The following is a 14,361-nucleotide window of genomic DNA, read 5'->3' as shown; positions in this document are numbered from 1 at the left end:
GCTCACTTTTTTAAATCATTCCACCCAGAATATTTCAATCACACCTACAATTAATTTTCTCAGATTTGGATTTACTACCAGCCTGTACTTCCTAAACTTTTAAAATTATATACTGTTTTATGCGCTAAGTCTGACTACACTGTATTACTTTTTAAAAAAGAAAATTAAACCATGCTACTGACCTGGACACTCTCAGTTGACCTGGCAGACCTGGGCTACAACGGAGAGGGAGATCACAATCTCAAGTATGTAACCTGTGTGGCCTAGTTACAATGGACACAGCCTGAGGAAGGACTATAAAAAAAATTAATGTTCAGGAAACAAGTGTTTGCCTGTCTGCTATTGGTTGTCAAAGTAGCCATCTTAATTTGTGTGTGTTTCTTTTCAGACATTTTTGTTCATGTTCACTCAGGTACGTAGGAAAAAAGGCTCACTTCAAATATCTTTCCCGGTTGTGTTTCCCTGTCTCCATCTAAACTCCATCAAAAATATTTTGCTTGCTTTTACTGTGCATATCTGTTTTTATGTACATTTCAAATATTGCCCTCACCACACTGCAGAAAACCTAAACACCACAGTTTTTTTCTTCTTTTAAACAACTGCCTTCATAAATATGTTGAAATCTGTTCTCGATTTTCTTTGAAAGCATATGAGATAATATTGTGTTTTTGTGGACCCCAGTTTATTCTTTTCAATGTATAAACAAGATTTTGTAGGTAAAATGTCACTGACCCTCACTTACTTTCATTGCTGAGACCATTTCACTTCACATTGGATTGAAATACAGATGTCTGAACTAGGCTATGTTTGAAAACAGATTAAGAGGTAGTCCTTCATCTTGTTTACTGCAAATAAATCATTTGAAGTAATCCTTCTGTTTCCTTTGAAGATGCTGTTGGACATCCTGTATTTGCTTACCGATGCATTCTTAATCCCTGAAAGGATCTGGGAGAAACTTAAAGAGGAGTAAACCACAAACAATAAACTGAAAAAGGACATGTCAACAAAAATGAGTTTGCCAGAGATTTTACCTGCCAATAAGTTATATATTATTTCCAAATTTACACCCACTTCCCTTCCCCTCTAACAATTCCTACATCCACCCCTGGAATATTTTAGCAGCAATACAATATGACTGAGTTGACTGAAACAAAAACCCTTTCCTTCTGAAGTCTTCCGGATGTGTGTAGCTTCTGAAAGTTTGTATTGCAGTATTTCCTAAAGAAAAAAAGGCAGTATCTATGTCAGTGTCTGTAAAGTATTCAAAGAGTGAAAGAAATAAAGACCAACATCTGGAGCAATTTTTCTAATGGTCCTTAAAAACAGGAAGGTGACCTATGTTCTGTACTAATATCAATAGAGATGGAGAAAATGCTTAAAAAATTGAAACAGACATACAAAATTACAAATCCCTTGATAAGTTGCAGGGTTAATGTAAATCTCAATCCTTCTCAATTTGTTTAATAAGAATTTATTAAGAATATATTAATGGTCTTTAAATATTATTTTGATTAGCTGTTTCTTATTTCTCCATACACAGATAGATACTCCAAACTGCATGGAATAATGTAACACCATTGTTTCATTTCATAAGGAAACACCCACAAATTTTCAGTTAGAATACATTCCCTCATTTCTCAATCCTATTTAGTCTTTCTAAAGTGTCAAATTTGTATCCTTCCAATGATTTGCCACTGTTACAATGAAAAAAAAAATACATGGAAGAAAAGACTAGAGCTAATAAACAATCCAGTTAACATTTTTCTCTAAAAGATGAGTGATTTGAGGAGTCTCTTTGTTTCCTAAAAAGACGTGTATTCTGAACAATAAACCCCCCTTGAAAACACAGCAATGGGTCTGATGGAACTCCGGTTCACCTTGAGTCCACCACTGACAAAATCACTTTGCATTAAGAAGCAGCTTGAGCATGGAGCCTCCTGAACCTTCCCTATCTCTTTGAGTGCCCAATTGTACCGCTGACATTGATGAATTAGCCTAAGTGATTGGATATTGATTTTTTTGTGTACTTAATCCCTTTACCTGCATGTGTACTCTTGAAAAATAGAGGGCATGGACTGCATTATACCTTTTGAAGGTCTTTTTGTTTATGTTTCTGTCTGGAGGCAAAATAAAATCATTCTTATAAAAATAAGACATAAATACAGTAGAATGTGTCAGTATCTTTTGCCAAGTTTGTTGGCAGCTTATATCCAGAAGTAAATTGTATAGTTAAGAAACCTATTGCAAGCACAGTTGTGTCTGTATTGTATCATCTTGCAAGTTTTTATTTTTGTGTCATTTAGTTCTTTTTTTCCTTTGAAAAAACTTTACTGGAATGAAAAGAGGTAGTACAAATAGAGTAAACACCACTGTTGTGATGTGAAATGCAACACATAATGTTTGTTCCTCATTTGTTGTATTTTAAATAATTTAATTAACGCATCTCAGAATATACTGTAGAATTACAGTGCAATGCATAAAATAAGAAGGATCTCAATTCCTAAAGAAAATCCAAGAAAGTAATTAGCTGTGGGTGTTAATGGCAGAAGCTCTAACAGTAAAACTGCTTGTGATTTGAGAAAACAAAATATAGGTGACCCAGAAGGCAACATAATATACAGAAGCAATTGGAATCCAGCTGATCTTCCAGGACTTCTTCCTTGTATCCGTGTAGAGTGCTTCAAACGGTTTTGACACGTCTGGGTTTAGCAGTTGATCAGAGATCTGGTTTTAAGAGGCCTACTTGATTGATTGATGGACGCTTACTTTTAAATCTCAAACACATAGGAGCATAGAATCCTAAATGAGACGCAGGACACCTGCTTCTTGATGATCAGAGATACTGACCTGATCAGAGCTGGGGTTGTGTTGTGTTTGAAAGCCGCAGCCTTTCCGATCTTTGAAAGAATATCTGCCTTCTAGCATACGATAGCCCAGTTCACATTTGCAAATGAGTGTGCTAAATCCATGTGAACAAAGTTGCCATAATCACTCCAATAACCTTTCTGTTTAATCCTCTATACTGTATGGCTCTCTAGATATACCCACCATATGAGCTTCCCTAGCCAGCAGCTATATCACCCTGCAGCTCTCAACTGGCTACTCACGGAAGCTCAGCAGGTGTGAGCCTGGTCAGTACCTCGATGGGAGACCTCCTGGGAAGCTAAGGTTGCTGCTAGAAGTGGTGTTAGTGGGACCAGTGGGGGGTGCCCACCCTGGGGTCTGTGTAGGTCTTAATACCCCAGTATAGAGGCAAGGGCACTGTAGTGGGTGCTGTCTTTTGGATGAGACCATCACCAACCGAGGTCCTGACTCTCAGTGATCAAGATTCTCGATATGAGTAGGGAGTTATCCCAGTGTCCGGGCCATATTTCTCCCCTCGGCCTTTACCGTAGCCTCCAAATTGTCCCCATGTATTATTGGCTTGCATTTGCCCTGCGATGGCAGCCCTACTGTCATTCTCCAATGATATACTTCTGATGTGGATAAAAGTAGCACCATACTGGACTTGCTGTTTCGAGAAATGTGTGTCTGTGTGTGATCATACCTCCTCTATCAGCATGGGGTCATCTCTCTGTCCCAGACGTCACTGAAACTGGACTGCCAAGCCTCCAGTAACACCCGAAGGGCTCTTTGCTCGCCCTCCTCCTGTTCACATGCTCAGTAGAGAGAAACACTCCAGGCCATCATCAATATCGTGAAGTGTCACAGTGTGATTACTGTGTCCTGATGGCACTTTTATTTCCTTGCAGAGGGACGTTTGTCATTGCAATTATCCTTCACACACCAGCACTGCAGGCACAAAGACACAATTATCTCTATGTTTGCCTGCTTGGCCAATAGCAGTTTCTTATTCCTTATCTCCTGCACCCTCACATAGCTGAAAGGAAGTTCTTGAATGGGACCAGCAAAGCTGAGGTCTTTTTACCTGTTATCTGACCCAGCATCACCAAGTGTGTAGGAAAGGATATGCCTGCTTTGTTTTGTTGAAGACAGTAAAGATAAAAAAGCAGCTTTATCTCTCTGCTCCCAGTGTTTACTTAAGGATGGCAATTTAAATTCCTTATCTTTATTCCTGTATAATTTTACCTATTTATACAGGTTGGCCTAGTAAAGCCATGGGTTTGCTTGTGTAATCATGAAAAAGGAGACTGGGTTAGAATTGTGTGATAAATGTAGGATGTAACTGACTAACCCTCAACAATCAACATTTTGTTCACTCTTGATGAACCATAAAAAGGCCACTTCAGTTGGAAACCAGGCTTTGGTGGATATTTGTACTGAAGATTCTTTTTTTTTCCTTTTTTGTTACAAAAGGTTTACCTCCAGGAATATATATATTCTCAGGCTCTTTTTAAACTCTGAATGTCAGCCCTGGTAAGCTCCATCCTATTTGATTATCCCAAAGAGTTGAATTCTTTCGTTTTTTTCTATCCTCTTTAAAAAAGACTCCCATTATTTGCAACTGCTCCAGGCAACAGATACAAATGAGATATATAACCAGAATAAAATATACAGAATTTCAAAGAGGCACAGTACAGAAAAAGTTTTTTTCTGTCATGTTCAGCAACTATACTGTGCACAAAGCAACAAATGGTTACAAAATTCACAGAAGGACAAAAAATTGCAATAAATCACCCTCATTTCTAGTTTATAACTAAATTTGTCAGGCTCCAAACAGAACGCTCGAAGAAATGCAAGAATACATTGCAAAAACTTTGCAAAATTTCTGTCCCCCTCAGATGCAAGAGTACTGTTGTGTGGCAGTGATATCACTTTGTAGGAAAGAGAGAGGAAGAAAGCAGTACAACTGTGTAAAGGTAGTAAAGGAAATTAGTTGTGGTTCCAAGAAAATTAGAAATGCGTGAGTTAAGACCCCTTGTAAGGAAAACCTCTGAGAAGCCCCTCGAGCAAGCCATGAACACCTGAGATCTCTACAGAGCCTACAGTATGTTCAGAATTACTATGTGAGGAAAATCATTAGAACAAAGCCTCTTATTATTAAATTGTACTTCATTAAGCCAAGTGACAAATAAACACCAACCAAATGTTGTGTCAAAACAAATAAAACCAAGTCAATAAAAAGCACAAACCCCTCAACACTACTTACAAATACCTCCCCATAGAAAACAGAATAAAATGCAAATTAATACACTCCACCCAAGAAGAAAAACATTGTGCTCAGTATTTACATTTGAAAAACGAATTCTCTTTTGATGATTTCACATAAAACATTATCACAATGCCACAGTTCCTCAAAGAAAAACGTTCTTCAAATCTGTTTTGCAAAACTCTGATCTGATCCTCCTCTTTACAGCTCCTCAAACATCCTCACTGCCTCCTGAAATCTTATTCTTCCTGGGCTTGTAGATGGTGAGTGTGCCCTGGCCCAGCAGGAGGCTGGTGAGTCTTTTTCCGTTTAACTAACCCCACTCTAAACACACAGGTTGAAGGATCTGCAGTTGACATTTCTAGAGAGAGCATGAGTGACCAAGAGAGATTGTGTTTTAATGGAATGTGCTCTCCATTTCAGGGTAAGCATGCATAATTTCACACATTCTGTGTTGCAAAGTCTTTATGCTATTTATATACAGTATAATAAAATAAATCACTAAAAGTCTTCCAGAGGCTAAGAGACTCTTGTCTTCTGCTTCTTATTGTCTCGTCTTTGGCTATTATGCTGTCAGCATTTTCTTTTTTTAGTCTAAAAAAATGCAAGATTTTGTTTGTGTTTTCTTTATTATGTAATATTAAATTTTATGTCTCACATTCCTATTACTACCACAATCTGGCTGAAGATCTGTGGTTTTACCCAGAATTAAGCTAAGCTCTATGAAAAACAAAACACAAAACATACACATACATCTTTTGTTTGTTTTAATATTTAAACACAAAGAATTTCAAAGAATGTAAAACAAACCATTGTGTTTGTTTTACATTCCCTTTATGCTTTTGTATAGCATTTAACTGCAGTGTCTGCCATTTTAAGAGTGCACCATAAATGAATATGGGTATTTATGCCTTGGAAACCAAAATGAAGAACATCAGTCTGGTTTTCATCCTCTCCACAGTGAACAGATAGGTCTTATCATACCACTTAATGATTTCCTGATGGCCTCTGACTCCAGGGAACTGTCTCATAACTTCTAAACTAGGACATTTCAGATACGAGGCATCCCAAAGTGACTAACGATTACAAGGCTCAATGAGTTATCTTGTGGAATACATGTCAAACTGGGATTCCAGTCCTTGTGTTCATGATATGTCAGGCCTGACTTCTTTCTCTCAGGAACACGAAATAGGTTTATTCCATGCTGAAAAAAGAAGAAAGAAAACACAACATTTTGGCCATGGAGCCTTCTTCAGGTGTGGGTCTTTCTTTCAGGCCTGAGGTATCATCTGAAATTTCTGGATGTACAATAACAAGATCATCTTGATGGCATGCAAAATCCCTTACTTTTAGTGTAGACACTCCCTTTTTGGCTTGTGTACCTTGAGCAATGAAATATTTTCTAAATAGAGTTTATGAAAAAATAGTTGACAAAATAGTTGACAACAGCATTCACATACAGTAGACTTCAAGTCAAGAAGTCATCTGGTTTACAATTTTATATTGGCACTGGCTTCTGTGATATGTGTCTAAGAGCACATATACTGTATATATATAGTAAACAGAATATATAGTAACCTAATAACCTATTCTTTACAATACGACTGTAATACTGGCAAAGGGTAAAATGAATTTTATGCTACAGATTTGTGATTGAGTGTTTGAAGTTGTGGATGCATTCCCGGACTACATTTCAGTAACACATGTTGGAATTTAAACTACTATTAATCAAGAGTTCAATGAAGAAATGCCTCAACTTTATTTTTGGCAGCTTTGCCTCTAATAAATTTATCCTGTGTAGTGTAGACTATAATAAACCTAGTAACATGGACTCTTCAGAGTTTAGAAATACCTTCCTAATATAAAATACTACGAGCACACCTAAAAATCCTGGTATTGTAGCAGGGATAGTTGGTATTGTAGCAGGGATAGCAATAGTTGGTATTGTAGCAGGGATAGCAGCTATTTGAAATAACATTTGCATTTAGACAGTGTCTCAATCCCAAAGCACTTTACTGTATATACTACATAGGAGTGGAAACACTTCATCCACCACTGAAAAGCAACATATGAGGCATCCATTATGGACCAGCAGACGATCCTACACAGCACATGAGGCACACAAATGAGAAATTGCATTACGCAATGAATTAAGAGGAAACTTAATAATTGTACAGCCCCAGTGTGGACTTTAAACAGGACACCAGGATTAACACCCCCAACATTTTGAAAACTGCCATGGGATTTGGTTAAATGACCAAATTAGTCAGGACTTGGGTCTAATGGTTCATCTGTAGGATTACATCTCCTACAGCACAGTGTCCCCAGTCATCATACTTGGGGCACTGGTTTGGAAATTCTGGTTTAGAAGAGAAGCGTGCCACCTACTGGTCCACCAACACATCTTAGGACAGCAACCTGGTTTTCCTTAGAGGTCTCTCAGCCCTGTACTGTTCAGGACCAGCCTTGTTTAACTTCTGAAATTTGAAAAGATCCTGGTGGTAACTACAAAGTGGTAATCCTGCTGCTCGTTAAGGAGCTGGACTCCAGCCCAGAGCGTTTTGAGCCCAAATCCTTGGTGGATGAGGATGCTTCTTCTCTCCGATGCTTTAGAAAATACCTTGCTGTACAAGGTGGAGCTGGAGCCTGTCCTGGCAAGCAATGGGAGCAAGACAGGATACACCCTTGGCAGGATGACAGTCCATCACATTGAGGCCATTTTTCCCAGAAGTTAACTAACCTACCAGTACAGTGTTTTTGGCCTATGGGTAGAAACTGGAGCACCCATAGGAAACCCATGTGAACACGGGGAGAACATACAGTACAAACTCCACAAAGATAACACCCCAGGAATTTAACCCAGGCCGAGTCAGCAATGATAACCACTGCATCACCATGTTGCCCCCCTCCATTGAATTTAATGAAATACAGCACTGTTTCTCAAACTCTTTCTTCAGTGTCACATGCATTTTGTTATAAGTTAGCCCTGAGCTGCATATCTGGGCCAAATGATAATAATTAGTAATTGCGAACACTTATATAGCCCTTTTCTGGACACTCCACTCAAAGCGCTTTACAGGTAATGGGGACTCCCCTCCACCACCACCAATGTGCAGCATCCACTTATAAGGTTAATTTATTTATTTTTTATTAGAAATTCACACCATATCCTTGGTTTTACACAGTTGCATAAGAATTTATTGAACTGTATTCAGTTTGTCCTTAACCATGACTAATAGGGTATTGTTCCTCTTCTAAAGACACCGAATGACTTTCTAAGTATATGCAGACACAGCTAAGAATTAGCCTATATGAAACACTCCCAAAATAAGCATTCTTGCCCTTCTGAATGTATGTGAATTAAGGCTGAAAGAACTAATTGCAATTATGTAATTAGTACAGTACCACAGTAAACTTTAATTCTTTAATCGCCAGCAGCCATATCACCCTGCAACTCACAACTGGCAGCCTACTGAAGATAAGCAGGTGTGAGCCTGGTCAGTACCTGGATGGGAGACCTCCTGGGAAAAAGGGGGTGCTCACCCTGCGGTCTATGTGGGTCCTAATGCCCCAGTACAGTGACGGGGACACTATACTGTAAACAGGCGCTGTCCTTCAGATGAGATGTAAAACCGAGGTCCTGACTCTCTGTGGTCATTAAAAATCCCAGGGTGTTTCTAGAAAAGAGTAGGAGTGTAACCCTGGCATCCTGGCCAAGTTTCCCATTGGCCCTTATCAATCATGGCCTCCTAAAAATCCTTATCTATGAATTGGCTTCATTACTCTCTGCTCTCCTCCCCACTGATAGCTGATGTGTGGTGAGCGTTCTGGCGCACTATGTCTGCCGTCGCATCATCCAGGTGGACGCTGCACATTGGTGGTGGTGGAGGGGAGTCCCAATTACCTGTGTTGAGTGGAGTGTCCAGAAAAGCGCTATATAAGTGTAAGCAATTATTATTATAAGCTTTATTAAGTCCTACTCTCTTCCTAATTGATATTAATGGTTGTGATGCACCATAAACTTGTGGGATTTTCAGATGGTCAAATAGGAGGGGTGGCAAACACTGTAGGAGAAGCAAAGGAAATACAAAAATACTTAGGTGTGCATTTACACACACACACAAGGCGTATTTAGAGACTTCTTTTAGTGTTTGGTAAATGTTTAATTACGTGTTCCATTACATCCTTATCTTTGGTTTCTGCTCTTGAAATCACATTATAACCATTGGTGAATGGGACACTTTTAAAGACCAGAAAAGCTTCAGCAAAATAAGATTGAGAGTAAGCTGACACAAAATTTTACTGACAGGTAGCAATATACTGTATGATGGGGGAGACTGAGCTAAAGAACAGCAACCTGTGAAAGAGACATAGGCATTTACATTGACTTCTCTACATTGGCCTCTTCGAAATCATGAGAAAGTCAACAAAATGTTAGAATGTATGGTGAGAATTATATACTGTGCAATGCTCTAGTAGTTAGATCTCACTTCAAATATGTTGTAATTTCATTTATTCAGCAACAAGGGGATAGGTAGGTAGGTCCCTTTTCAGGCCATAAAGGCCCCTGGGTAGTGGGGGGCAAGGGCCACCATTTTTCTTGACTATCCAACACTGGAGGTAGAGGTGATGTGGTCAGCATAATACTCTGGCCAGACTATTACCCTCAGAAGGATTAACCCCCAGTACTCATTTGGAAAGCAGGCTAAGTGGACCTGGGAGCCATCTGGAAGGAATCACTACATCACTTGCCCCTACCTGGGATTGAACCCAGACCATTCCGGTTAGGAGCTAGACATCCTTGCCATCTGAGCTACCACAGCTCCGGGAGCAAGGGGATACAACTGGATTTTACGAGGAAGTGAGATTGTGGTTCGCCTGAGAATTGAGAGCACTTTTTTTAACAAAAGATGGCGGTGTCTTGAATAAGCTGGCTAGCCATGTTATTGAATCAGTTCTCTCTGAGCTTCCAAGAGGTTCAATGGTTAGATGAAAAGATGAGATCCTAAGCTACTAGAAGCCAACCAGACAACCATTGGATGACATACTCGAACAAACCTACTTACATAAAAATATCAGAATTACAGAATAAAAAAAAGCAGAATTACTCACAGTATATGTTAAATCACAGAGGACTGTGACTTAAAATAAGAATTATCAAAACAACAAAATGTTGAAATTGTGGCAAATTCCACTGAAGTGATTACATATTTAGCAATCATATAGTCAACAAGGGAGAAGTGGTTGTAGGGTTTTATTGTATAAATAAAAAACATTCAACCTTGCTAAATTTAGCATTTAGAAAATTACTCTTTGTCTCTTGCAATTGATTTTGAGCAGCTCCCAGGATTAGTGTTGGACATTCTCACAAGAATTGCAGTTCTAACCAGAGCTACAACGGCTCGTCAGGCCTGAGTCCATTCAGGTTTCTGTCATACTATGCAGACTAGAGAGCATGTGACTCTCTCCTGGATAAAATTCTGGTCCATCGCAAAATGTACTCCCTCGCAACCCAGTAATGCTGGATCCCGCTTATGCGGCTGGGGTGGACTGGAGCAACTGGGGAAAACTAGAGTTACATTAACTTGAACTTGCATTAAGGGAGCAATGACTCTGCAAACATCTGTATCCTATTGCAGTTGGATAACCATTAATGATCACTGTGCTAAGTGATCGTCATGCATACCCATTCTTTATGTCCCATCAAGTATTCTTGGTTGATGGGGATGAATGTGCTCGTCACCTCACAGTTGAGGACTGTCTGTAGATCAGTTCTTCCTCTGCTAGGCTGGAGTCTGGCTGTTCCATCTGCAATCTGGAGATGATTACAGATGTGTGTGAACCTGATGCTGATGATACTATTGATACACAATGATGCCCTGAACGTTCTCTTGCATTGGCGCAATGTTATCATCTCAGAACCTTGCAACTGGTGTTTCTGTGCCACCTGAGGAGGTTTCCAACACCTTGATGGAATATTCCTGCTTGAAGCACATTCAGTGCCAAATTGTGTTAATCATTTGGCAGCGTGTTATCACTGAGTATGGGAGAGAGTTTAGTAGTGCTCAACATGTATAGTATAGGGTTACTGTGTGTTTACATTAATAAACTGAGACTGTTTAAACTTAACATGTCACAGATTAACTGAACTGCAAGATCACAGTTTCCTTTGCCCATGGTTTTTGTGTTAAAAATGTCAGGTTAAAGTATATTCATTAATTCAGTTTATTCAGTAGTGGAACATATCTTCCACTACTCTTCCGTTTCTAGACATCAACTTCTCCATCAACTACCCCCGACTGTCCACTTCAGTTTATTACAAACCCACGGATTCACACAGCTACCTCCTGTACAGCTCATTTCACCCCAACCACACTAAAAACTCTCTTCCTTTTTCACAGTTCCTTAGGCTACGACGATTATGCAGCAACGACATCGACTTCGAGAACCAACCCCTCGAAATGTACTCCTTTTTCATCAACAGAGGATACCCCAGCAGTGTGATCGACAGGGCCCTTGCCCGAGCCAAAAACAACCCCCGGACCATCAACCCGATCAGGAACTCCCGCCGTAACAACCGCATTCCTTTGGTGCTTCCTTACCACCCTAACACACTTCCTATCCCCAGGACCATTAACCACAACTTTTCCATCCTACAGGATGATCCCTCCATTGGGCCCTCTTTTCTGATCGCCCTATAATCTCATATCGCCGACTACCTAATCTGCATAACCTCCTTGTTCACAGCTCCCTTGACCGCCCTCAACAACCATCCACACCAGGCACTTTCCCTTGCAACAGAGCTCGCTGTATCACCTGCAAGTACACATCCACCACCACATTCATTCAAGGCCCCTCAGGACAATTCCGGATCACCCAGACAGCATCTTGTACCTCCAGCAACCTTATTTACTGTATCTCTTGCAGTAAATGCCCAGCCATCTACATTGGTGAAAGAAGGAAGGAGACTCGGAGACCGCTTCAGAGAACACGTCAGGGCTGTGAAGATTAAAGATCTCTCCAAGCCCATTGTTTCTCATTTCACCTCTGACGGCGACGACCACTCTAATCTCTCCGTATGTGTTCTCAAAGATGGTTTTCCGAACTCATACATCAGAAAGACCACCGAAACCAAAATTATTCTGCAGCTAGGATCACACATTCTCCCTTCTCTTAACGACAGACTACTGTTCTTTTAAATTTTCTCCATTCATTGGAAGTTTCATTTCACACCTCTCTGCACCCATTCTGACTTCACACCTCTTGATTGGCCTCTCTTTCTGTCCCCTGCTCCCGCCTCTCACTCCTCCTCCCTCCCAACCTTTGCTCTCCCGCTACTTTACCTTTGCCTACTGCCTTGTCTCTCTCACACCTGAAGAAGGCTCCACGGCCAAAACGTTGTGTTCTCTTTCTTCTTTTTTTCAGCATGGAATAAACCTATTACTTGTTCCTGTATATTCAGTAAAATGTGTAAATCACAAATATTAGCTAAATATGTTGATAAATAAGCTCTCTTTGTCATTTATTTACATACTTTCTGGGAGCAGTATGGTTCTAAAAGAACAGCAAAACAGAAAAAAAAATAATAATGTGAAACAATTTTATCAGTTTAACTTTTGGGTGAGTGTACTGAGACTAGCAATAGCAAATTACAGTTCATTGATCATAACCTTAAATGTTTTTCACTCATTAAAAAACTTTAGCAAATAACTGTCAGTGTCCCAGCATCCATCCAGATATTTTCTTGTGCAAGGGTGAATGTCAGGCTAGAAAGTCACTTTGTGGTTGAAAACAAATGGCAAAACTTGACAGCAGTAAGAACATCCAATTTTGACAAAGGCAAAATTTTGCTCTGAAATCTTACTTTAAGGCTACGGACAATCTTTGAATAACTAAAAGTATGAAGGCAGGAAATATATAGAGTGATACAATTCAACAGGAATGTTCAGCTCCTCTGGGAGAGTATTGGACAAAAGGAAAACACAAATTGATGAATACTAATTTCTCCGCAACAGACAGAAATTTCAACACAACATAGGCAAAGAAACTCTGTTGGCGGGATCTGAACAAGAAGGATGCTGGAACCCCAGTAGAAGTATTTCAGAAAGCTTAGATTTGGCTGACAGTCATTATGCTTCTCTCAATGGACGGGCTCTTGACATTTCCCATTTATTTAGATAAGGACGGTTCTGTCATTTCATTTATGACAGTATGTTGTACACTCCTTGAGCGCATGAAGAAAAACAGAAATTTGGCAAAAAAGAAAAGCACACTTAGCATAAGACTACAAAGATATAAACAATGTCAAACTGCACCCCTCTGGATTGAAACACTCTGAGACGTATGTTAGGGGAGAATAAAACAGAACAGTAAACACTTCACAATCCATCATGCAGATCTTTGCTCCATGAAGTCTGGTTTCAGGGTTAGTGAACATCAAGAAAGAAAACTTAACACTGGTAGCTTTTTGAAATGGGAGCAGCAATCATTATTATTATTGCCTCGCTCTCCACACATCCACACACATTATTTGGAATCACCCATCATCAATCATCTAGGTTCACATCTCCAACACTCACACCAGCACAGGATTGTTAACAGCAATTAACGCCTGCCTCTCTGACACTGTGGGAAAAGATCCGACATGCTTTTACCCTTGTGTGGAGAAGAAAAAAAAATGACTGGTTTGCTAATTCGGGTTATTGGCAGGCTGAGAACAGGTCAGTGGAGGGTGTGTGGGTGTGTACATCTGAATTAAAGAGTGGACCCGCCTGGGGGCGCACAAGAGGCAAGGAATGCAATAGCAGAATTAGAAGAAAAGAATTAGCAAATGTGCTGAGGTTCAGAGGTGAGATGGTCAATCCTTTGTTCACTGAAAGAGAAGGCTGTCACTTCTCCAGGTCTCCAGGTTTGCATGAATGACTTCATGCGTGATTGTTTAAAACTCTTGCACGTTGCACTGCTCTCCTGGAGAACTGTTGATATATAAAGTGGCCTCAAGGTGTGACACACAGCGTGCACACAACGAACCAGTACAGGCAGCATTTATGTTCCATTTCTAAAAAAAGCAAACTTGTGCAAAATATAGTGTACTAATATTTGTCCTTTTCACATTTACAGTGGGATGACAGTGGTGCAGTGGTTAGCATCCCTTCCTCATTACACTGGGGCCCTGGGTTCAATTCCTAGAGTGCATGTAGTTTGTGTGGTCTCCCTACAGTATGTACACTTGAAATTCCTCCCACAGTCCA

The sequence above is a fragment of the Atractosteus spatula genome, chromosome 3 (assembly GCF_055471065.1).
Source record: "Atractosteus spatula isolate fAtrSpa1 chromosome 3, fAtrSpa1.hap1, whole genome shotgun sequence".
In the NCBI taxonomy this organism is placed as follows: Eukaryota; Metazoa; Chordata; class Actinopteri; order Semionotiformes; family Lepisosteidae; genus Atractosteus; species Atractosteus spatula.
Note: the sequence above shows the minus strand (reverse complement) of the source record.